Genomic DNA, 27,190 nt, shown 5'->3' with positions numbered 1-27,190 from the left:
CTCCATTTCTCTTATCCCCATTGATTTGATCTTCTAAATGATTCAATCTCACATACGTAGGAGTCTTCTGACTTTCTGTTCCTCTTCCCTATTCTTTAGTTACTATAGAATTCTCTGATGTTTCCAGAGTAGCTGGTTCAACTCTCTGTTCTAGTAAAGGTGTTACTAATTCAGATATAATCATTTCCACTGTCGATTCCTTCTCATAATCTATGATTTGACTTTTGTTTAGCTCATCTACTTTCACATTATCACTCTCCACAATTCTTTGCAATCTCTTCTTATAACATCTATATGCTTTTCTTTCATTAGAAGAGCCAAGAAATATGCCTTCATCACATCGAGGATCAAATTTCCCAATAATATCATCTCTCCTGATATAACTTTTACTACCAAAAATTCTGAAATACTTAACTATAGGTGTATTTCCAAACCATAATTCATAATGTGTCTTACTAGTTTCTCTTATTATATGTACTATGTTGAATGTATAAACGGTTGTGCTCATTGATTCTCTCTAGTAGATATGAGGTAGACTATCTTCCATCATTATTTTTCTAGTAGCATCCAAGATAGTTCTATTCTTCCTTTCCACAACTCCATTCTGTTGAGGTGTCCGGGGAGGAGAAAATTGTCTTCTTATACCATGCTTGTCACAAAAGTTATTAAACTCACCGGATGTGAATTCACCACCATGATCTAATCTCAAACATTTAATCTTCAATTCTGTCTTAGTTTCCCTTTTTGCCTTAAATATTTTAAACTTTTCAAATGCTTCTAATTTTTCTCTTAGAAAAGTAACCCACATCATTCTAGAATAATCATCAATGATTAGCATGAAATATCTATCACCTTGAAACTTTTAACTCTAGTAGGGCCACACAAATCAGTATGAATAAGATCAAGAACATCATTTCATTTATCTTGTATACTCTTAAAAGAGGTTTTGACATGCTTACCCATTTGATATTATTTACATACCGAATTATAGGGCTTCATAATCTTAGGTATATCCCTAACTGCCTTACTTGAACTAATCTTCACAATGCAACCAAAATTCACATGACATAGCCTTTTCTACCATAGCCAACTCCAATCAATTTGTGTAATCAAACATGTCTTCTCATTGGAATTCAAATAAAATATATTACCTTTTATATATGTACCGGTTGCAATCTCCAAGCCAGATCTGTTAATGATCTTGCATTTCCCATCTTTGAACTATAAGTGAAATCCCTTATCTACCAATTGTCCTACACTCTAAAGATTATTCCTCAAACCTTCAACGTAATAAACATTTTCAGTATTGTTCTTACCATATAATGATATAGTTCCTTTTCCTTTGATCATACATGCCTTGTCATCTCCAAATCTAACTAGACCACCATAAAATTCTTGCAAAGAGATAAAATTCCCTTTATCTTCAGTCATATGATGTGAACAACCATTGTCAATTATCAATTCATCCTTCTCTTCAGGTACATTCTCTTCAAGTTCTAGATCATCTTCCTTGATAGCCAGGAATACCCATTCCTTCCCATTGTTGGATCCACTAGCAGAGTCTTCTATCGGTTCATCATCAGAATCAGTAATGCCTTCCTCATCTACTATGTAGCATGATTTATCTCTATTTTTCTTGTATTTATACTTGTTCTGATATCCAAGGTTAGGCTTCAATGATGTTTTAACTCTTTCTTCAAATCTCGAATTCCTTTTAGGACATATAGATGCAAAATGACCAATCTTATTACATGAAAAACATTTAAAATGTGTTTTTCCTTCATACTTACTTCCTATTGGTCCATTCGGTACTCTTATAGAAAATAGTGATTCAATTTTCTCAAACTCATCATCTTCCCTCTTCATCTCTTCTAATTCCTTTGCATATAAAGAAATTCCAATCTTTCTTACCGGTTGTAGATGTAGATGATTGAAAAGCAGGTTCAAACTTCATAGCTCCAGAAGGTCCAAATTATTCAAGCTCAAAAGAAAATAGTTTCCCAACCAAAGTATCTCTATTGACAGATGTATTAGCCATTGTTCTTAAGTCATTAATAGCAGTAGCCTTCATTTTGTAAGCCAATGGTAGGGCTTTTAGGACTTTAGAAACAATTTCATCTTTGCTTAGAGTTCAACCACAACATTGAATTCTCATAACAATCTCATTTACCCTTTCTATAAATGTAGTAATCCTTTCATCTTCTTCCATCTTTAGGTTTTCATATCTCGCCTAGTAACCATCAAGTTTAGAAATCTTCACTATAGGGTCACCTTCATTAAGAGTCTCCAACTTATCCCATATAGCCTTTCCAGATGATTTGTCGGTTAATCCCATTTTTTGTTGATCAGAAAGTGCACACAAGAGGGCATCTCTTGCTCTACAATCATTCTCAAGCTCCTTGTCCAGGTTAGTCGGAGGAGGATTTCTAGATACCAAATTATAGGGTGTGACACCATTTTGTGTGATCTCCCAAATCTCCTTGCCAAGACATCTCAGATAAGTCTCCATCCGAGTCTTCCATATTGTGTAATTTGTTCCATCAAGCCTTAGAATATACCTTCAAAAGATAGCTCCAGAAGAACTAGATGAACTTGAACTATTAGTCACCATAGGATCTTCCTCAAGTGGTTAAGCTTTCTATAGAGAGGACTAAAGCTCTGATACCAATTGTTAGACAGTTCAAATAACCAGAAGACAACTGAGAGGGGGGAGGTCAATCAGTTGTCACAAATTACCAGAACCATTAGCAATTTCAAATTTAATACCGGAACCCAAAGAATTAATATTGGAATAACAGATAAACCAATTAATCATAAACAATAATCACAAAATAAATACCATCCACATGACACCAAGATTTGTACATGGAATACCTACTAAAGGGAAAAACCATGGTGTGAACCCTACCCAAAGTCGGATAATACTTTTGCAATAAGTATGTGAATTACAATTGAGGGGCTTGCACTTGTAGGAAGGCCAACAACTTAGAGCGCACTACTCATCACAAAAGGAGTCTCACTGACTACATATAAATCCAGACTACAATCCGAAGAAGTGTTAAACTGCAAAAGATAGCATCTCCAATGCTTGAGTACAATTCTGATTAAGCTCAATACCAATGAAATAAATCCAATTACATAAATCCATTTCGATCTCCAATGATCAACCAACTCCTTTGCCTGAATGATATTACATTATTCGCACATTACATTCCTTGTCCATGACCTCTAACAATAACCATGATAATCTACAATGAGATCTTACATCTATATATACAAACCCTCGACCATAAACAATCAGGTTGGCTACTAGATAATAAACCAATTACATAATTACAAACCATGTCACACTTAGACCAAACAAATAATATCAACACATAAGTCATCCCAAAATTACATTAGTAGGTCCTATCCACACGTTACATTAAAGTTGGTCCATAACCTAGATCAATCAGGACCATGCATAGGTCCACACGCCACAACAATTATCTCCATCTACCAAGTCTCGAAAATGATAACAAATAGCATCCTAAAACTCCACCAAAATCTGCACCAACACCACCTATGCAAATCATCAAAGATCTCCAACAAAATTTCTTCCAGTGAAACCCTTGCCAGAACCAAAAACCAATCTTCTAAGAAAGCAAGATATCAACTGATCTCCAGACCAAAACTAACTGACCAAATATGAGCATAAGTATTATGAACAATACAATTCCATTACCAGACTATACCAAAGCCTATCAGATCATGCCAGATCTAAGATAACAAGAAACCACTCAACCTACCAAGACCAAAAGGGTGTCGGTAAAGCATCCAAACAACTAGTGTTGGCATCAACGACAAAACATCAATGCAACACATAATCAATTCCACCAAATGGCCAACATTTATTTTATCAAGTTCTTCCTTTAGAGGCAAGATTTCACAAATCTAGCAACTCTAAGAGAAGAATCTACTAGTCAAGCGGTCCTAATCTTGAAGCAACTGAATATCAGGTGTGTTCTTTACTTCATCAAGCCTTTGGAGGAAACATTCTTCAAGCACCTGGTGACTCTACTATCATATTAGCATTTGAAGAGGAGAATGACCTTATGCCACTAATCACAGCAAACCTGTGATCTAACATCTAGTAGTGACCAGTAACCCCGTCGCAACATCGCATTCTGAAATAGCTTTAGTTTTTGACCATTGTGAACAATGCACCCTAGCATCCACTTAATTGTTAGCCGCCAATTGCAAGACTGTATCCGAAGGGGAGAATGACTTTGTAAACTTTTATCTCAGGAAATTCTCATAAATCTATTACTTCAATGATGCCAAAGTTTCCAAAGGTCACTTGAAGATGGATCAGGATAAGGTAAATGCAATTCTTTCTTGGCCTACTCCTAAGACTATTGGTGAAGTTAGAAGTTTCCATCGATTAGCCACATTTTAGAGGAAAGTTCATAAGAGGTTTTAGTCAGATATGTGCTCCAATGTTGGAAACCATAAAAGGTGGTCAAAAGTGCAGGTTTTCTTGGACAAAGGAAGCAGATGAGGCATTTGAAACTCTCAAGAAAAAGCTAGCCCAACAACCGGTACTTGCTTTACTTGATTTTAACAAAGTGTTTCAGATTGAATGTGATGCTAGTCATGTGGCCATAGGAGCAGTCATAAGCCAAGAAGGTAGACCTATAGCATTCTTTAGTGAAAAACTCAATGAGGCAAAGAGAAAATATTCTTCTTATGACCTAGAAATGTATGCACTAGTTTAGGCATTGAAAAAATGGAGACACTATCTGCTACCAAAGGAATTTGTGGTCTATACTGACAACCAAGCCTTGAGTTTCATTAATAGCCAAGAAAAGTTAAGACATAGGCATATGAAGTATGTACAATCCCTACAAGCCTATACCTTTTTCATAAAACACAAGAAAGGAGTAGCCAACAAAGTGGTTGATGCACTAAGTAGGAGAGTGCTAAATATATCTAAAATCAAATTAGAAAGCATCAGGATTGATGCAATGAAAAACATGTATGTTGCAGATGATGACTTTAAGGAGATTTACAAGGCATGTACATAATTTGGTGAAAGGTATCATGTGGAGTTTTCTGATTTTATGATCCAACATGGACTTCTTTTCAAAGGTGGGCAATTGTGCATACCAAAGTTCTCAATGAGGACTAATATCATCAAGGAAAAGTATAGTGGAGCTATGACAGGTCATTTTGGTCTAGAAAAGACACTTGAATTGGTAAGAAGGCACTACTTTTGGCCCAAATTATAGGTTGATGTAAGGAAATTTGTAGATGCATGCACCATTTGCCAAAAGGAAAAAGGAAGAAGTACCAATGTTGGTGTCTATCAAACCTTACCCATTCCCTCAAGAATGTGGGAGAGTGTGTCAATGGACTTTGTAATGGGTTTACCTAGGACCCAAAAGGGGTTTGATAGTGTATTTGTGATAGTGGATAGGTTTAGTAAAATGGCACATTTATTGCCATTTAAGTCCACTAGTGATGCATCTTATATAGCAAATTTGTTTTTCAAAGAAGTAGCAAGGACTCATGGACTTCCATTGAATATAGTGTCTGACCGGAATGTCAAATTTGCTGGCCATTTTTGGAGAACTCTATGGAAGAAACTTGGCACCAATCTATCTTTCTCTAGTCATTAGGGAATTTATTGAAATTTCTTACAAGGCAGCATGGTGAAAAGTGGGATTCAATCTTACCTCGGGCTGAGTTTGACTACAATGACATTGTAAACAGAAGCATCAGGAAGTCACCATTTTAGATTGTGTATGGGTTGCATCCAAGAGGGGTATTGGAGTTGAGAAAACTACCCCTTATGGATCCCATAAGTGCAGATGATGAGAGGTTTTCTAAAGCCATAAAAGAAGTTCATGAGCAGGTCAAAATTCAACTTCAAAAGTCATCAGAAAAATACAAAGAACATGCAGATCAGAAAAAGGAGAGAGGTGCAATTTCAAGTTAGAGATTTAGTTTGGGAAAATTTGAAGAAGGAAAGGTTACCCAAGGGCAAACACACTAAGCTCATGCCAAGGAAAGTAGAACAATGTCAAATCTTGAAGAACTTTGGCACCAATGCTTATGAAATTCAATTACCCTCAGACCTTGGCATATCCCCTATTTTTAATGTTTGTGATCTAACTCCTTTTAAAGGTGAATCTAATGCAGGTAACTCATAATAGACCCTACACTAGTACATTCAGGTCAAAATTTTGATGGCAAATCGCCATCATTCTGACACAATTTCGTCGCACTACCAACAAAAATAGCCGTCAAAAACTTTTTGTCAGAAGTTCCGACTATCCTTGTGGTCGTCCCAATTCCGACATCAGCTCCAACCTTTCCAATGACCACCATGGATGCTCATACCTAGAAAGAATACCATCACGATCTCGGCCTACCGTCGGAATTCCAACATCAAAGGGTAAAAATTTTGATAGAGTGTCATCGGATGCACAACATCCTCATCGGAACTCTCCTAGAGGCCATCATAATTTTAACCCTTTTGTGTTGGAACTACAATGGCCTCTAGGAGAGTTCCAATGAGGATGTTGTGCATCCGATGGCACTCCTCTGTCAGATTTGATGAATGACAGTGGCCATGATATGAAGATGATAGTGTCAAGTATCACTGTCAAAGCATGAATAGAGGTCCTAATCTAAGTCTTTTCAAGAGAGAACAATAAATATGAAGCACCAAGGTCTACAATCAGATCAGAGACAACCATCTAGCAGCCCAAAAATGAATCAAAAGGCTATGAAAGGTCAGAATCATAGTATTTCCATAGCCCATGAAGTTCTAGAAGATGTGCAAGGGCAGTTCATAGTGCAAGGTCATAGGTATTTAGTGTCATAATTATTTTCTTCACCCCTAGATCTTGATGAAATATAAAAGGATGCCATGACACAAAGTGAAAAGTCTATAGCACTGATAAATAGGTTAGCATTATGTCATATGCATACAAGACATCATGAAGCAGATTTGATAGTAAAAAAGTTGCAGTAGTCATCAACTCAAGCATAATGAAGGCATGGACACTGAGCATGCAAAAATATAATTGATAACAGTGGTGAAATGATTAATGTTGTATCACAATTTGATATCAAACTGTCTATGAAGATGGTTATTGAAAGGTTTAGTGTTGGTTTTAAAGGTGAAAACATTGCATGAGGTCTACCACCATAAAGGAAATACAAAGCTACAAATAAGACAGTGACCATTCAAAGATAAAGCTACAAGGAACTATCAAAGAAACCACAGTCCAATGAAGAATCAAGAGACAACAGGCCTAAGTGTAGTCTCAGATATTTGAAAATGTCATTATGGATAGTTAAGAAAAATAAATTCATTCATGATATTTGCACTCAACAAAAGAGAAGGGTTTGCATTCATCAAAGATTAGTTGAAACACTTGTTAGAGAGAGATCAATATCCATCAATCCATAAATAAGATAATCACCATTACAAAGCACGATGAGTCAAAAAGGCAATCAAGAATTATCAGTTCAAAGGATCAATAGGTGAATCTTCTCTTGTTGATAATCTCTAGTGATGGTGTATAGGATCCCTGTCCCAATCTCAATGTGCCAAAGCTTGATGAGAAGTCATGGATTAGAAGTTACAAATGCCTTAAACAGTTTTCTATTGAGAGAATCCATATAGTCAAATCAAGACTCAAATCCAAAATGGTAAGATACAAACAACGATGATAGTCAAGGAGTCATTCATTGTAGGGTTTTCATAAAATTTTAGAATATGGTATGAGCAGTCCAAAGAGCTATGAGACTTCACTGAAAGGAGCAGCATATCAGTCCTTATTGGCATCAAATTATACAAATGACAACTAGGGATGAAGCTACAGGAGACAATCACTATCTTAGTTTAAGACCCTAGAACAATATAGCCCCAATGGATAAAGAAAAAATCAAAACATAGGAGAAATCCTAGAATCCCACTAAAATCTTATTTGCAGTCGCAGAGTTGCAAGATCGAAAGCATATAATGGTAAAGATGACCTAGGGTTCTCTTTTTATTATTGAGACAATATTATGTGAATATGATAGTTTATTAGTCCTCGAATGCATGTGAGTAGTCCCAATGAAGAAACAATACCATAAGGGTATTAGAATAATTTTTGAAACCTGCAATCATGTTAGACAAGTATTGAAAGTATAATTCATAGAGCAACCATTTCAACTAGGTTTAGATAGCATATATTCATAACTATTTCAATTTTATGTGAACTACACAATATGTATAATGCATAATTGGAGTTAAAACATAATAGGGCTTGGATGAGAAACATGATAGGGCACCCGAAGCTATCCACATGCTAAGCCCAAGAGCGGATATACCATCCCTCTTGGCCCCATGTGGCAGTCCGCCATCCATATGAGGTGGTGTGCTTAGTGGGTAAACTTGTACCTACCCTCCCTTTCCATGCCACCTTATCCACCCTTCTATGATTGAGACCCCTTTGATCACAATGGTAGAGGTTGATGGGGAAACCACAATTACATTATGTAGGATCTCCTACACCAAGTGACTATGAACAAAAGCGTAGGTATTTAACAACAATGACATGGTCCATGGACTAGTGATCCTCCTCTTGATACTCCATCTACAAATGAGAACATCTCTTGTACACATTTCTACTTTAGAATTAAAAGTTGCTTCTTCTAGAACTTTCCATGATTCTTTGCAATAGGATTATATGTCTTCTAGATTCACCCCACTAGGACACATTCGTATCAAGCATCTTTACTTTTTTGAAAAGTAGACCACATTTCAGATCTAGATGACACCATTATGACTTTGATTTCCTCTTGCAAGATATTCCTCCACCATGTATTGCTTCATCAAAGTTCAAATTTGCTTTGTCAAGGGCTCTCAATGATTCTCTATATAGGATTCTTCATGTCTATGAGATCCACTTCATTGGGAGGCCTACTTAAACATTTCACATCTATTTGTGGACTCTCACCTTTCAAACATTTCACATCTTATTGAGCTTCACTTTGTTTCGCGAATAGTTTAATATTCTCTACTTAACATGGCCAGCCACGTGAAGGTGGAAGCTCATTTGGCCCCTCCCCCCCCCCCCCCAACATCACTCTAAATTCCCTGTTAACATCTAACAATCATTCATTCATTATCACATAACGTTCATTAACACATAAAATTCATTAACTTTCATTAAAACGCAACATTCATCAATAATCATCAACACATATCATTCATGAACATTCATTAGCACACAACTACATTCATTACACATAAAAATCAGTCATTATCAAATAAGGTAGATTACAATCATTTCTTTCTTTGTTTTTTCTTTGAAGCTATGAAAAGACTAAGTGGAACATTGGTTTCTTCATCATTTCCCCCATTTTTGGATGTTCTACCCTCTTCTCGTGCTCTTGATGTATGCCTAGTCCTATACAAAGGACGAGGATGCTGAACCAAAGGGGGGTCCTTTGCAATAACAAAGAATTGGGTTAAATTCAAAACATTTTTTTATTATTGTTACAAGTATTTCATTAATTTAAAGAACACAACCATTACACTCTTTACCTGATGGGGCCACATCATCTTCCACATCATTTTGTCTAGCCTCAACCTCGACATGCTGAGCACCCTCTAGATCCTCTAGAGTTGAAATATGAAATGTTACATTAATCAATACACCAATTGCAATTAAATTTGTTTAAAGGAATAACAGTGGTCCTCTTTACCTGATTGGGGAACATCACATTCCTGATGTTGTCTACCTGGATCATGCTCCACTTGGTCACCACCGACTACATGCTCTAAAATATTAACAATAAAGGTTACATTAATTACTACACTAATTTTCAATTTAAGATGTTTAATTGTATTAATAATTACATAAAAAAATTTGAATAGCAAATGAATACCTCCACTACTAGGATGCACATCCAGACCTTCATGTACAGGTTCTGTTCCACGATTATCATGCTGCATTCCAATGTCACACGCAGTGTTATCATTGCTTGCTTATTTTAACAAAATATAGTCACTTTATGTTGAAACTTAACATCAAATAGATTATTGGTTAAGTATTCAATTTGAAATAATTTTCATTTAGCTTAATTACTATAGACACCCAAAAATGGTCAACGCTTGCGAGGTCATATTTTAACATTTGCGCATTGCCTCATTTTAGGTTTTTGCATCGCATTAACATTTCTCCTATGATACGCACTTGGTCTTTATCATTTGCGAACATCGAGTCATTCTTCTACATTCTTCAATCATCTCGTCTTCAAATTTGGTCTTGTCGACAACATTATCCAGTCATGATTTTGATCAATCTTATCCTATCGCATCAATGTGCGTATTCAATCTTATCATTTTGGACATCGTCAATCCTAATTAGGGTTTTGTCCTCTTTTCAATCTTGTCATTTTAACGATCGATTTGTCATCGATCATTGTCATATTCAATCTTGTCATCTTGCGATCAATTTGTCATTGATCGTGGTCATTTGCAATGTTGTCATTTTGCGATCTATTTGTCATCGTTTCAATCTTGTCATTTTGCGACCGATTTGTCATCGATCGTGGTCATTTCCAATTATGTCATCTTGCAATCTATTTTGTCAACCTTGTCATTTTGCAATCAATTTTGCTATCGATCATTGTCTGTCTCAATTATGTCAATTTGGATCAATTTGTCATTGTTCCTCGTCAATTGGTGCATTTATCAATCAAATCATTTTGTCGCACTGGTCATTTATCAAAATCAAGTCATGACATTAATTATCTTCAATCAAGACCTAATTGTCATTTTCGCTTTTCTAATTCACCTTCTAGGGTTTTATGATTTAATCATTTAACCTAATTTGTCATTTCTTCCTCTAGGATTACTAAATTATTTATTAATCCTAAGTCTTCTTATTACAATTAAATCTTTATTTAATTGGCTAATTATTCCTCTTTGTGAATTGATTAATAAATGAAAAATTATTAATTAATTCTCTAATTTCTAATTCCTTATTTGTCATCAATTTCAATTTCCTAATTTTTCAAATTTCTAATTCCTTTTCCCTCCTATTTCATCTCCTAATTCTATGGGAATGACATTTCAATTTGTCATGAAATTGTCATAATTGATAATCAATCAATGTTGACATAGAATGTGTCATAATTTGTCATCAATTATCAATCAATTAAATTGTGCATGGAAAGTGCATAATTTGTCATAATTGTCATATTGATTTGCAATTTCCCTTTGAATTGCATCATGCCAATCTTGTCATTTATCCAATTTCTCTATAAATTGGATAATTTTCTTCAATCAATCCCTTCGAATCCTTCGAACCCTTCAAATCCTTCATGAATCCCGAATTTATATCAAACTACCGAACTTTCGTTTCTAGTACTCTTGAGCTTTTTGCTTTCAATTGTATGAGCACTTGTAGGTGAGATCCACAAACCCATTGAAGAGGAAAGAACAACAATGGAGCCGCATGGAAGAAGCATCCGAATTGTTATATGGTTTGCATGACATTTTATTTTAAGTGCTTTGTTTTTGTGCCTCTATTGAATGTGCTTTGGAATTAGGTTCATTTCAATGAGAGTTCTTTTGATTGAGTTATCATGTCTTGTGTTTGTGATTGATTTACCTATCTTGTGATGATTCCTAATTTCTACGCTACAATTACCATTGTGACAGATGCATCCGAATCTCGTGTTTGCCCACTCAATTCTCATAGTCGTTCAGCCATAGCTATATAGCCTTGCTGGTAGCCAATTCTCTTGTCATCTTCCATGGGCACTCTATTGAATTCAGAGCCCTGCATTTTTGCTTAGTATTGTGAATTTTGCTTGTATTGTTTGATAAAAAAAAATTGTTTTGAATTTATAAATATTTTGATGTGATACTTAATTTACCGATTCTTACAATTCGTGCGGCAAGTTTAATATAACCACCAGAGCTGAGTTTGTGTTGCCCATGCTTTTCTTGTCTTGCCTTGGTTGCCTTTGATGTGTCACTCAATCTATGAAAAGTTTGAAATATGTTAGATTATATAAATATAATGAATAATTAGTACATATTCACATTCTTAATAGTATCACATACCTTCTTCTAGCATCTGGTGGTGTATTTCCTTTTTTCCTTTCAATTCTCTCCTTTGCATCCAAAATCAGGTCCTTCCACTCCCTCTCTAGAATCATGGGGGGATGCTCATACTTTACGTTCTTCTCTAAATGTGTCCTATATTGGTCCCTCACATACATTAGATATGTGCCAGCTTTTTCGAGGAGCTTAGTCTTGTCGAATGTGTCATTTCCAAATAGCCCTACCATACGGTTTGTGAGTTCATCTTTTAACTTTTTTTCTTGGTCATTCCACCTTTAAAGCAAAAACAAACCTGTTAGATTTAGAAAGAAACTGAAGCTACCTTTGATATAGTTCAAGAAATGGATAAAAGGAAAACTATTCTAGCAATGATATGAAATCAAAATAGTGGATAAGGGTTAGTTCACGTATGATGTTCCACCTTTTACGTATGGTGGGCCCAAATATTTGCAATGAAATGTCATTAATATTTTTATAAAAAATATCATTTCCTGCAAAAAAAACATGGGATCATTAGTCCAAAATGAGTGATCAGTAAGTAAATTACAATTAGACTATATATAATAATATTTTTAAAGTACCTGGAACCTTCTGTATCTTCAAGGGAATCAATTCTTCATCGCTCACCACCAATGTGGCATGCAACGTTCCCGTACCAGCAATATGGGAAGATCTAGGAAATGATGGTATGTTATCAGTAGTACTTGCCTCTGACGCATCCTCATGTGCATCTTCTGCCATAGTAAATGAATCAACTATGAAATGCCTCCAAGAAAGAACACTTCAAGGGTAATAAACACATAACAAAAGAGAGAGAAAAAGAGGGATCTACCACCAGTGGGCGAGTCAACACGAGCTGGTGCAACAGATGATGTCTGCATGCTACATGTTGCCAACATTGCAGTCGGCAATACAGTTGGGCTCGACCTTGAACCCATGTCAGTACCTGAAGAGTAATACATTAAATATGTACAACATTAAAAAATCAAGTTCACAAGTCCAAAGGAGTGGTTTTAATATATAGAACATGATCATTACCTGAACTACTCACAATACCCTGATCATCACCAGCAGGATGATGAGGCCCTATAAATTTCTGTAAAAACAACACATAGATATTTTAGTTAATGACATAAAAGAGAAAAAAATATAAACCATTATTGATCTTTTGTTATGATTAAAGCTTTCATTACTGCTTACTTGCAAGTTTTCCATTGTCATCAATAATAGTTGTGCCCTCTTTGTTATCTCATCAGTCCGAGGGCTTATGGTTGCCAAATCAACAATCTCTTGCCTAATTTTTCTAATATTCTTTTGTACAAATTGCATAGAGTTTGCGCTAAGTGTGATGTCATCAGTGCCTAACACTGTCGAGCGCCCCACATCCCTATGGAGGTGTTGAGGTACTGCAGGTTCCTTTCTCTTATCCCGAACATCCGTCTGTGAAAAGAATATAATTAACACTATCAAAATTACTTCAAAACACTCAAGAAAAGATCATAATGTAACAGTTTGCTTCTATCTAATTTGTACAATTACAATGAGGTTTACCTGCTCTGTAGAAGTGTCGGGACCTACACCCCTATCTGTGCTATGTGGTGGATCCATGTGGCCCTGTCACAAAGAAAAAATATAAAAATGTTAGCGAAATGAAACCAATAGACTTAGCAAAAAAACTTAATAATACAATGGTTTATTGGATTCATTAATTAGAAGTTGTCTTAAATGGTATATATATAGTACGTACTACCCCCATGATAGTAACTTTGTTTGTATCTATATGATTCAAATTGTAATCGATTAGTAGCTCTTACCCTCCACTTATTGATTTTATCAGACATACAAACACACAATTTCCCTCACATGCCTCAAATATGCAATTGGGTTGCTTATTAGTTGACCCAGGTCATGTACTATTTATAAAACCTGCAATATTCCCTGTTGCTTTTGGTCTTCCATCAATGTATACAACCACTCATTTACTTTGATCATTATCTTTTTGTTGTATATAATTGGCTGACAGTGCATACCTACACATGCTTTTTTTATATCAAACAATCTGCATCTAATCATTATAATTTTAACAAGGTCCAACAAACTCCATCAATTCAGCAACTTTGTTGTAATAGACCTTTATGTTGTCCATGGAAAATAAGCCGAAACCATGTAACGACGAAGGTGTTATGCAATATATCCTCTCATTAACACAAAAATCAATGTTTATTGGAGGAAGTTCCTTGGGTACACATTGTTTTAGTAGATGTTTGTACCTCAATGTTGCCTTTGGTCTCATCATCATAAGAACATGACCCCCCTTGAGCAAGAAAAAATTCCATGCGTTTATTGAATTTTCTTCTAATCTTTTGACCTCTAGTTGATCTCCCTATTTGAGATCTACTACAAGTCTCACTTTCCTCTTCTATTCCTGCATTTCCCTCACTTGAGGAAGACACATCTAACAAATACCTATTTGGTGATACCTGTGCACCATCAAATGAGAGAGTTAGCTGGTAATGAGAGAGATATTTTGCAAATGAGGGTAATATTGATGAAGAAGTCAGCCATAAAGTTGATGTTGAGATTAAAATTTGAGTAAGTCCAACTGGGGCCTCAAGTGTTGATAACTGTATTAGATTTGCTACTAATGTTGAGGTTTGAAAAACTGAGGAAGTTTATTTTTCTTGTAATTTTTTAAAAATATATTATTTCTATAAGGTGTATTGACTTATACCTGTCAATCCATGAGATTGTGCAGGATCCTCGTCAAAGGGGTTCAGGTTCCTGCACCAACAATTGAGCATCATAAGCATTACATTTGTAATTTGATAAACAATAAATACTACAATATCATAAGCATCATAAGCATCACATATGTATCATCATATATGTAATTGAGCATCATAAGAATCACATATGTATCATCATACACATGTAATCCTTCACATACGTATCATAAATCACCATCCATCACATAGCTAATAAGTAGTCCACATTCCATAAATAAACACAAAGTTCAAAAAATGTCACATGTATCATCATAAGCATGTAATCCATCACATATGTATTTTAAATCACCATCTATCACATAGCTAGAGGTGCATCATGAATTAATTAAGTAATGACATTAGAATTCAAAACATATGAACTATTTATGTAACCATATAAGTCAAATCAATTTCTATCAAGATATCAATATTAAATAGATAATATAATAATCATATCTCATACATTTCATTCATGTCACTGATCTTCTTCTTCATCCAACTCATCATCATGACCATCATCATCATCATCATCATCATCATCATCATCATCATCATCATCATCATCATCCTCATCGTCATCATCATCATCATCATCATCATCATCATCATTGTGTTCATCATCGTCATCGTCATCACCATCACCGACACCATCACCATCACCATCACCATCATCATCAGCAGCAACACCATCATCATCATCAGCTTCTTCTTTGTGTACATTTCTGTCAGGAACATCATCGAGTAACTGTCGATCATGATCATCTATATCATCTTCTACTTCTTCGGTATCTTCTTCTTCCATCACATTATATATTATCGACCTTCCTCTTGGATCATGTCTAACAACAAATGACCAACCTGGTTTATGTGGAACCTCTGAGTAAAATACCTGCTCACATTGACTTGGAAGAACATAGGGCTCATCCCCAACTTGTTCAAATAACCTTGTATTAACCATTGTAAATCCATTATCATGTTCGATAATAGTTCTATCAGGATCATTTTTATTTAGTCGTAGCCTATACCATTTGACGACGAACAAAACTAATTTGAAGGAATTAAAGTCACACTCAAGTATATCATCCAAAATGCCATAGTATCGATTTTGAGACACTTGAGGATGTATGTCGTTTCTAGATGAAATATTGGTCACCTCAAAGACTACAATTATCCCAAAATTAGAAGTTTTCTTTGTGTCATCCAACTCTTTGATGCAAAATTTATGACCATTGCAGCACATAGCCTTGTGGTGTTCAACCTGCAATATGTCTAACATATTAAAATTATTGCATCATGAGTTGATAAACATACAGGTGATTAATAAAATTATACGTACCTGTTGATCTCTTAAACCATATGCTAAATCAATTTCCCTTTGTGTAACATTGGAATCTCCATTACGTTGAGCTTCTTTAACCAATAAAGCGACACCATCCCATGTTAATGTGCGACCAGAATGTTGACATCGCTCAATCCACACCATCATCCAATCAAGATTGATTGCAATATACAAATGTAGTGTATCCCACTCCCGACCAACTGTACAAATAATTAATAGACCACTTACAACTGATTTATTTAGAAGATGAAGAATTAATTTACTACAATAACATCTTATAATTAACTCTCACTTTCTTCAATCTACCTTTCCCCATCAAGTGCTCCCCTTCGAATTTATTAATGGGGTTGGGATCCCAAATGCGATCTACGTGGATTTTTGCTGCAAACTTAGGAAGATATTCAGTAATGTACACCATAGTTTAGTATACCATATATCCCTCCACCATAGAACCCTCAAGATGTGCTCTTTGTCAAACCAAAGCCTTCAAAAATTTCAAGTGCCTCTCAACCATCCACAATGACCTAGTGTGTACAGGTCTACACAATTCAATCTCCTCAACTTGGTGTATGAGGTAGTGTTCTTGTGCATTGAAAAAAGTTGAAGGTAGACACTTTTGCATTTCACACATTAGATGAGGGATTTTTCTCTTCCAATATTTTATATCTTCCTTGTGGATTTCTTTAGATGACAACCACCTAATTAAAGAGATTGAAGATGCAAAAATATATAAATGAGACTTTACAAAATAATATACAATATATTGCATAACAAGTAAAACAAATGGCAAATATAATATCTATACAACAAATTGAACAAACATCACTACTTACCTCATGTATTTTCCAAGATCATATATGACTTGCTTGATATTATTGTTGAAGTGGTCTGGGAGAGATCGAGGTAGAATGTACTACAACAATTATAAAATGATCTTTTCATTGTTTTCTAACATAATACAATGAAAAGTAAATGCATAGTATACAAATATATAGTAAATACACAAGAACGCGAATTACCTTAATGAAGGTATGCCAATCATGCATTTTTATCCCTAGCCCAAATTCACTCTTCTTTGATATGAGATTGTTTATGTTCGCAGCAAATCCTGTGGGAAATCAAATTTTTCGTATGACTTCTTTTATAGAATTGCTTTGCTGCTCCGTTAATAACCAAGGAAGGGCACTTATATTAATCTGATCTCCATTTCTATTTGATTGAATGACATTTTTCATTGCATGATTGGATTCCACAATGTCACTACAAATGTTGACATTTTTTTCTTTGTCACGCCTTCCATCCAATATTTTCCATAATGTCTCTGTTATATTCTTTTCAATATGCATTGTATCAAACAAATGCACAATTTGTAGCTGCTCATAGTAAGGCAACCTACTGAATTGTCTGGGATAACTTTTTAGTCCCTTTGGAAGGTGGCCATCCATGCCTTGACGACCTTCAGTATCATCAATTACATCATCAATAAACAAAACATGATAGAAAAATTCAAATTCCAAACATAAACCATTAGATGGAATGACATTACCTTGACGATTAATTCTATAATATTCCAACTTCCATAAGTGAGGAGTCATTCTTCGTGGCTTTGATGTAGTCTCTTCTTTCCCATCGAAAAGATGTTTTTCAGTATTCTGGTACTTATGATTTTTGGGAAGGAAGTGCCTATACTCATCAAACACCTACTTTCCTAAACTTTTTGAATGACGGGATTTCATCTTTGGACCACAAACTGGACATGCAAATTTTCCCTTTGTTTGAGGACCTACAAGATAATGTATAATTCTATTAAATATATTAATTTTTATTATTATAATTATCATGCACAACTTGAACACTATAACGTACCACAAAAATGTGTTAGCCATGGGGCATCATGTATTGTCCATACAAGCATTGCATGGAATTGAAATTGTCTTTGTCCTATTGGTCTAGAGATGTCATACATGGTCACACCATTCCATAACTCTAGCAACTTGTCGATAAGAGGCTCAATATATACATTCATATCTTTAACTTGGTACTTGCCTAGTGGAATGAACAAAAACATTACATAATTATTATGACCATTTTACTACAATATTTATAATTAAATGTAGATGACTATTAAATTATAAAATACCTGGAACAATCATTACCAACATTATGTGCTCCCTCTTTATTGACATCCATGGAGGAATATTATTGTTGATAACAAAAATAGGCCACACCGAGTAAACAAATCTCAACTCTCCAAATGGATTCACATCGTCCACTACCAATGAAAGCCTGAGATTACAAGGTTCTTCTTTAAAGTGTGGCCACTTTTCCTCTATGTCCATAAATGTTGAACCATCCACAGGAATTCGAATAATGTCATCTCAACTTCTATTGCTTGCATGGTAATCCATAAATTGTGCCAAGCTAGTGCACCCGAATAATCGTTGCATACGTGGAATATTGGGAATATAATGAAGAACCTTGTGAGGCACCTTTTTTGTTATTTGATCTATTCGATATCTACTGATATGACATTCGGGGCATTCTATTCCAAATTCATGTTGTTTATGATATATAATATGATCATTGGGACAGGCATCTATTGTTTGATACTCCATTCCAATATCTTTCATAATGGCAGATAATTCTCAGTATGAGCGAGGTAGAATATTTGATGGTGGTAAGAAAAACTCACCTATCAATCTACAGCAAAAAAAAAAGTTTGAGGTGTTAATATAAAGAATATTAATGGTACATGATTCACCATTTATTAACTGTAATGACATGTATGACACACCTTAACATATGTGAGATTGTTATGTTGGATAAACAATTCATAACCTTCAAGTTCAAAAACAACAACACAACAGAGACAAGAGTTGTTTGGGAGCCTTTTTAAAGAGGCTCATATGCCTTCTCAAGAAGAGGTAAATCATGAACATCAAGGTTATCATAATCATCATGATTAGCTGTGCCAGTACTAAATGTGTCATGGATCAATGTATTTGTACCATCATCTTCAATTGTGTTTTCTGGTGGATGATCATCATATTCCATGGGATCATTATCTTCAGCTTTGATATTCACACCTCCATGTTCCTCCACTTTGAAAACCATATTCTCAGGGTTTTGTTGATCCATACCATGTGCTCCAGGGTGCTCCACCTATATAAAATTGATATACATAAATAAACCATGATCATGATCTCATTATCGAGTGATTTCTTATGTATATAAATTGTTAAAATGATATAATGAACAACTTACCAGTGGATGATAATCATGTCCCCCTTCAATGTGACCATGTTGCCTACAATGTTTCTTAGCTATTTTGATTAGAAGTCTTCTAGTATTTAAGCCCTTACAAATTTTGTAGGGACAATAACATTTCCCATCACCTTTTCTTTTCAAGTTAGACCATAATCTAGCAATTGTCTCCTTATTTTGTTCTTCATTGATATTATTTGACATGGTCTTTCTTCACAAGCAAATAAATTAGGCTATGGAAACTTCAGTGCAAAAGCTTCACAAAAATTGCAAATCGAACCAAAACCATTTAACTCTTCTTTTTCATCTTAAAACATTGAACTTAATAGAGAATGTATTTAATATAGCTGATTGTGTGAATTTCTGAGCATTGTGTTTACAAATTCTTACTAAAAGTTTGCCTATTGCAGACTTTCTAAGAGACATTTTTGAGTATTCTAAGCAATGCATTTATTTTAACATACACTTATTCATCCACATTGCAGGGATAACAATACAAGGCTCACATATTGGTCTATGAGGATGCCATGGTCTCACAAAGTAACCAAGAACCATATGAAATGATGGTCTTGAATCCACACACAACTAGGGAGGATCCATACGATTATGTATGACTTCCCCCTTGTTTGTTTAATGGGATTAGCCATCTCCAAGACATAGCCGTCAATAATCACTAAGAATGTACAAGTGGATCATAGCTACCCATACAACAAACACTTACCCCTATCCTCAAATTTTCCCAATGCTTGATTCCTTATATACACTCATCCAAGGCTATCTATGTCAATCTTGGTGAGGAATCACATCACAACAAAGAAGGCAACATTTAAAAATAGCAAGAGTTTCACTAAACTACCAAAGATCATAAATATTGAAAGAAAGAAAAAATAGTAACAATAATAAGTCAAATAAATGTGTTCAATTCCAATAGCAAATCAAACATAGCCACAATAACTACACAATAGAGAAAACTCAGAATAGTGATTAAACTAATTCAAACAAGATAAAATAAAATTGTTGGCCCATGCAACAAAGATGAGAGATCATCAATAATTGAAGGAAACTTCACAATCCTTAAAAGTGCACATTACATAACTATATGACTAGAAATTGTGGCTAAATAGAGTGAAGATTCATCATGACTCCAATAATAGTCCCTCATGTGTGCATTTGTGGCATGAACACAAAAAATCCCACATAGCATGGCCATGTACCTAATGAAGAAGACATGCCTAGGCTACATGCCCAAAAAACATGACTATAATAATAGTCCCTCATGCATGCATTTGTGGCCTGTACACTACAAATCCTAACATATCATGGCAATACACCTCATACAGAAGAAACACCTAGGGCCACATTGCACATAGCAACGTGCCTCACAAAGAAGACATGCATAGGACACATGCCACATAGCAATGTGTCTTATGGAAAAATGTGCATGCATGTCACACACCAAAGCTATATGTATACATCATGAGGCACATTCATATGTTATCAAACACAACCTATTATATCTAACATGAGTTCCTCTCTACATGTATGCAAATCTTCCAACACTAATCACCACTAAGAAGGAATAATATAAAATGCATCTTCAAATATTTGTGTGTGTGTGTGGAATTGTGTCTTTAAGCACAAATCGCTACCATCAACAACATGTAACCATCACCTAGACTATATCAAAACATAAGTATGGTGTGACATCATATCTATTTGCATAATGTCAAAACACATGCAAACATGTGAAAATCATCATAGCATGACAAAAGTCAATCTCCACATGTTGGAACAAAGATATAAATAAGATAATAGGGTAAGAGGAAACCCATACCAAGAACCACATACCAACTATCATCAATGCCATCAAGATAAATGTAGGATAGGATACCACTATGAGCCATCCAATGGTCCATTCTATGAGGAGAACTAGGGGATACTATCTTTGAAAGGTGTGGTCAATAGAGATAATCCCTACTAATGCCACAATATGTCACCATAGCTTCTTGAGTTTTCCATTCTTCTACTTAACACCACATTTATTGAGTTCCTCAACAGCGAGGTTGGTTCTCAATAGGATGCACAAACATGTAAACACACAAGCATGGTTTCATCATACTTGTACAACAATACAAATTCATTTTCCTAGTTAATTACTTAGTGTAAAAATAACTCCATTACATAACATAGGGCAATAATCACCATAAGTTTTCAAATAAACTACTCAAACATCAATTGGAGTTACCCTTTCTAAGGTACAAACATAATTTATTTATAACTTCAAAATTAAAATAATCACAATACATCCAAATAAGTTCAATAGTGCATGGAAATAGACAACATGATCCATAATTAAACCCATAAATTACCCTAACCAGTTTTTTTATGTCAACTTTGATTCAATCACTCCTTATTCTCTATCATTTGGTTGGCACAAGGTGAAAAGATGTTAAAACTAAAAGAAAAATACTACATATAGCTGCTTCTACAATAGAAAATGTAAAGATTTTTTTTTGAAATGATGAGTGATGTTTTGAGAATGGTTACGACTCATGCCTTCCTAAAGGCCAATGGACTCAACAAATAATATATTTTTTTCTTCTGGTCACTTGATGTGCTCTTATCTCAATAGTCATAGGACTAATCTTGTAAGTCCTTTCTATAGGTTTTCTTCAATATATAAAATCTTTTAGGTATCTTCATTGTCTACAACAACTTGGCTGCCATTAATCATTGTTTTTAGATGGCTGCATTGTATCATGTGATTGCATGAAAAAGGCGATTTCAATTGAATCTTGTGTCATTGTTTTTGTTTGGTTGTCTTTGGTTGTCTCTATCTGATGGACTCTATAAAACTTGTTTTTGGATGATCATTATTGTCTTTCTATAGCTTATTGACCTCCATTTATGGAACATCCTCAAAGTCTATGATTGTCACTAGCATGATCCTTGCTCATTAAGATTTGGACCGTACTATTGATATGCCAACTAATTGAAAGCTTCTAGGAAATTTCTTTTTCTTTTACTCTTGTTAGAGTTTACTCTATACTGTCACAAAAATACATGACAATATGACATACTATCCTTATTCTCATATTGTCATTTTTGCACTCTTATTTGTAGTAATGGCTCTTTACAATGGACTACTAATTTTCCCTCTTCATGGTACAAATTCCTCATGTTAGGATGTCTATCCATGTGAAACCTTTGGTTCTAGAGTGGAGACTATTCCTTAATAGGTGTGAGAAACTATCATGGTAGCTAATGGTCCATGCACTTGTTTCCATTACAAACTTCTATTACAAACTTTCAGAGTTGCAACTTCCACAAGCCCCTCTAAGATTCCAAAAATATTGTCTTTGGTCAAGAATTTTGATGATGGCTTTTGATTTGTCTTAATAAGAATTCATCATTACTAGTGTTTGTTTTGTCTTGACATTCATCTCTCCCTCATTTATACCCTACTCTTTTGGATACTGTCTCAGAGATTACACTAATGTTTTCTCATATTTATTCTTGATAAATAAACCTTACCTTGACAATGAAAGAATTTTTTTACAGACATATAGCAAATAATTAAATTTTTGCCAGCATCCTCCCTGCATGTGCCAAAATAGGAGCTTTTGAACAAGGTATGGACATCCATCAAAGCATAATCAAGAGAGCATTGGAATATAGGTCGGTTCTTGTCCAACAAGATTCAAGACATAGGGTTTCAAAAAGGGAGATATGGAGGGTGCTAATTTACCCTCATGGGTACTGATTAAGCCTTCAAACAAACCAAATCAATCCCTACCCATGTACTTCACCAGATTGGTGCTAAACAAAAATAATCAAGGCATATTTGGTTGGGTTTAATTTAGAGTAGAGACAACATTGAGAAATTAAGCAATACAAGATCGATACTCTCTCTCTCTCTCTCTCTCTCTCTCTCTCTCTCTCTCTATATATATATATATATATATATATATATATATCTGCCATGATTTGCAGGAATTGTGAAATGAAAACAAATAAAACAAACAAATGAATACCAAAAGTATTACCCAGCCAATTTGTGGTGAGGAGAAGTAAATAATGGCATGGTCTCAAACAATTTGAACTCCACCCTTGCAAGCCAATCGAAATATAGAAAGAAATTGGAGGCGTTACGATTTTGAAAGAATCCCCAGCCTATCATTTTCAATGTATGATAAAATACATTACCAAGATCGTAGGAATGCACAAAATGGATTAATTCAAAAAAAAACTTACCTTGCTTGTGCAGAGATCGCTTCGGTGAGAGGGGCAAGGAGGCAAGATGGTCACCGCTTGTGCTTTCAAAATGAAAATGGGTTGTGCTTTTTTTTTTTAATAAAATGCCTAAGGTTGTCAGAATTCCGACAAACATGGGCATAGGTTGTTGGAATTCCGACGACCATAGGCATTTAAAAAAAAAAAAATCAAATTTTCACACAATGCTCCTTGTCCATCGGAAACCTCCGTCGAAATTTAACCCCAAATGTATTAGTGCTAGAAGAAGCAACAAATATAGATTTTTATAAACATGAGCCACCTAAACTTGAAAAAGTGTTGGACACCAAGATTGTAAAGAAGACCAGGAACAATGAGTACAAACAATACTTGGTCAAATGGAAAGGAAAACCAAACTTTGAAGCCATTTGGTTGGATGAAGATCAGATCAAGAAGCATGACACTGCATTACATGACCTCATCTCATGTGGACTTGAGATTCATTCACCCTAGGAGTATGGTGCAGGAGCACCTCATGACTAAGATAATAAGAGAAATAAAGGATAAAGGAAACACATGAGAATGTGACCTTTCAACATATGTAATTGGGTAGTCTTGTTTGTTTGATGTTTGATTTGTTTTAATAAACCCCGCCTTGTTACCCAATGACATGGATTTGGCAAATTGATAAGCCACCATGGGCATATGGGAATAGGGGTATTTGGTTGAGTATTTTTATAGGTGTTAATATTTTTTAGATTTCTTAGAAAGGTTTAGGACATGTTGAAGCACCTCTAGGTAGTTGGATTTAACATATGTCAAAAGTTGCTCAAACTTGACAACTTTGATGACAACTTTTGGTTGCAAATAGAAACTTCCTTCCAATGGTCACCTTGGTTCAAAAGGTGGTTGATAGCCATTGAGGAAGGTATAAAGTTTCATCCCCAATTATAATTGGAAGGAGAGAATGAGGGGAGAATGAGTTTGTAAACTTTGGCATCATTGAAGTAATAGATTTATGAGAATTTCCTAAAATTTTGTTATTCTATTTGGTATACCGTACTATAAGATCATTTTTGAATTAGGAAACTAGTAGGATGTGTTAGAGTGGCCAATCACCTTTCAAATTCATCAAGTCTAAGGTCCTAATTTGCCAAGACAAGGAAGAAATCAATAAATTTATGGAAGTAGTCTAGATTTGACAATTTTGTCTAGGGTTTTGCAAAGAAATGGCCTTACCTTGCTGATCCTTCATTGGTGGTTCCTGGCTTTGAAGGGGATGCAAGTATGGCCAATGTATTTTAGGATTTTAAAGGCCTTTTTTAGGTTAGGACCAATTGGATGAGAGGGTTTGATGGATTAAGGTAGGCAACTCCATGTGGCCACCAGCAAGTGTAAGCAAACAGGTCTCACATCGAGGGTTAAAGGTCTAATCATGGCCTAAGACTTAGGAATTTGTGTATTTGAAATGTCTTAAGAGTATCCCTTGAGTTTTTTTGGTGAGTTAAGGTCTGTGTCTATACACTCTTTTGTAAAATAGGCTTAATTATGCTATATTGGTCTCCTAACCAAGTAGGGTTTGGATTCTTGTGTTTCCTACTGGTAAGAACCCTTGGGATAGGTTTTTTAACTCCCAAAAGGGTATCCAAATCCTATATTTTTTGTTTGGTATTTTGGAGAAGTAAAGATTTAAGTATAGAAAATTGGTCTTGCATGGCTACTAGGTTTTGTAGACCTTATTGCAGCAGTTATCCAACCAGTAGAGGGAACCTGAACTCAGTGGTCAAAGGAGGTCTCCCTGACCCAGGGGAATTCAAATAAAACCTTAATTAGTAATTGTTGCATTGGAGAAGGGACCAAACCATTGCTGACCATAGAGACTTTGTACCTATAAATGAAAGAGACCTTATACTGGTAGTCTTCCATTTTAAAGAAAGGGATGTGCGACTTGTCAAATAGATGTTCCTTAACCCCTAGAGTGTTGTGTGATTGCTAGGGTCCTTGGTGTGTTCTTGGATTAGGGGAACCTATCCTATACTGACACTAGGACTCTCTACATCAAAAACCTTTCAGATCCCAGACTAATGTCGGCTTCACTGAAGTGCTAGATGTCGGTGATGACCCTGATTACTCCAATGCTGGTATCTACCAGTGTATGCCTCCAATGGCAATATCTGTCGATATATGCTTTCAATAGAATCTTGTTTCCATAAATGACAACATATGAATCCAATGAGTGTCAATTGCCAACAAATATGTGGGTTAGAAAAGATGAATCCAAAGAAGAAAATGGGTTTGTACCTGAATCTGGTGCAGGATCTTTATCCAGTAACTAGAGCTTTATGCCTTAGGGGTAAATTTTCATGTAGATTCTAAGAACCCCCTCTTCGGTGATTTGTAATCCATTTCAAAAGATTTCAGAAGGCTTAAATCATATATATAGATCTTATCCAAAAATTTTAGAGAAGATTTGGTGCTCTGGTATGCGATTGTGAAAATCATGGTAACTGGTTGCAGCATTTATTGCAACGAAGAATTAGGTTTTCAAAGGATAAAAGTGCATTTTGAAGTTTCATTTGACACAATGTGATAAAGTGAATAGTGTAAAGAAGAAGAGTGAAGCAATTTGGTGATTTCAACAATGATCTTAGTGACTCTAAAGTGAATTTAAGTGCTTGATTGTGAATCAAGGTATTTATCTGTTTACGTTTTTCAGTTTCTATGAACCCTAAATTTGAAATACCTTTAGCTTTTGGTGTTTCTACCCCTTTGGTGGTCAAGATTAAGGATAGGGCCAAACCTGTATTCAAGAAACACCCTTTCAAGTCAGTTGAGGATGATTCGAAAAGTGCATTTTCTTTGGTACCTTATGACGTGCTCCATAATGAAGATATTAGGGCATACATCCACTGTGCTCTCGAGGAGCTTGGAAACATAGATATGCTGGATAGTTTGGAAATAATTGGTGGACCTTTTGGGAAATCTCAAACTCGAGTACAAACTTCTTCAAGATAAGGGTTTTTCATAGTTTGTCCATTTTTTGTTGTTCGACAAAGCAGAGTGGATCCGGTACATTCTCAGTTGAGTTAATGATGAGTTTATATGGCTTGATAGGCCTTCTTGGGACCTATTAAATTTTGAGGGTTTAGGGTTTTTTCTTTTTCGTGAAAGCATTTAGCAAAATTAAGCCTTTGTTGCACATTATTGTAATTCATATTGAACCTGAACCTTTGAACATTTTTGGTTCAAAGTTCAAGGTTCAATCGTTTCTCTTGTGTGAGATGTGACTTTGTAATATTTTTTTACTAAGCAAGTAAGAATGTGTTATGTCTGTTTTGAACCATTTGCAAATCGGTTCAAGGTTCACGGTTCAAAATGTCCTTTTTGTTGGCATTATAACAGAAAAAGGGAGATTGTTGGCATTTCAATAAGGATATTAAGAAGGTTGTTGATGATTATGGATATAAC

The sequence above is a fragment of the Cryptomeria japonica genome, chromosome 4, assembly GCF_030272615.1.
Source record: "Cryptomeria japonica chromosome 4, Sugi_1.0, whole genome shotgun sequence".
Classification (NCBI taxonomy): domain Eukaryota; kingdom Viridiplantae; phylum Streptophyta; class Pinopsida; order Cupressales; family Cupressaceae; genus Cryptomeria; species Cryptomeria japonica.
Note: the sequence above shows the minus strand (reverse complement) of the source record.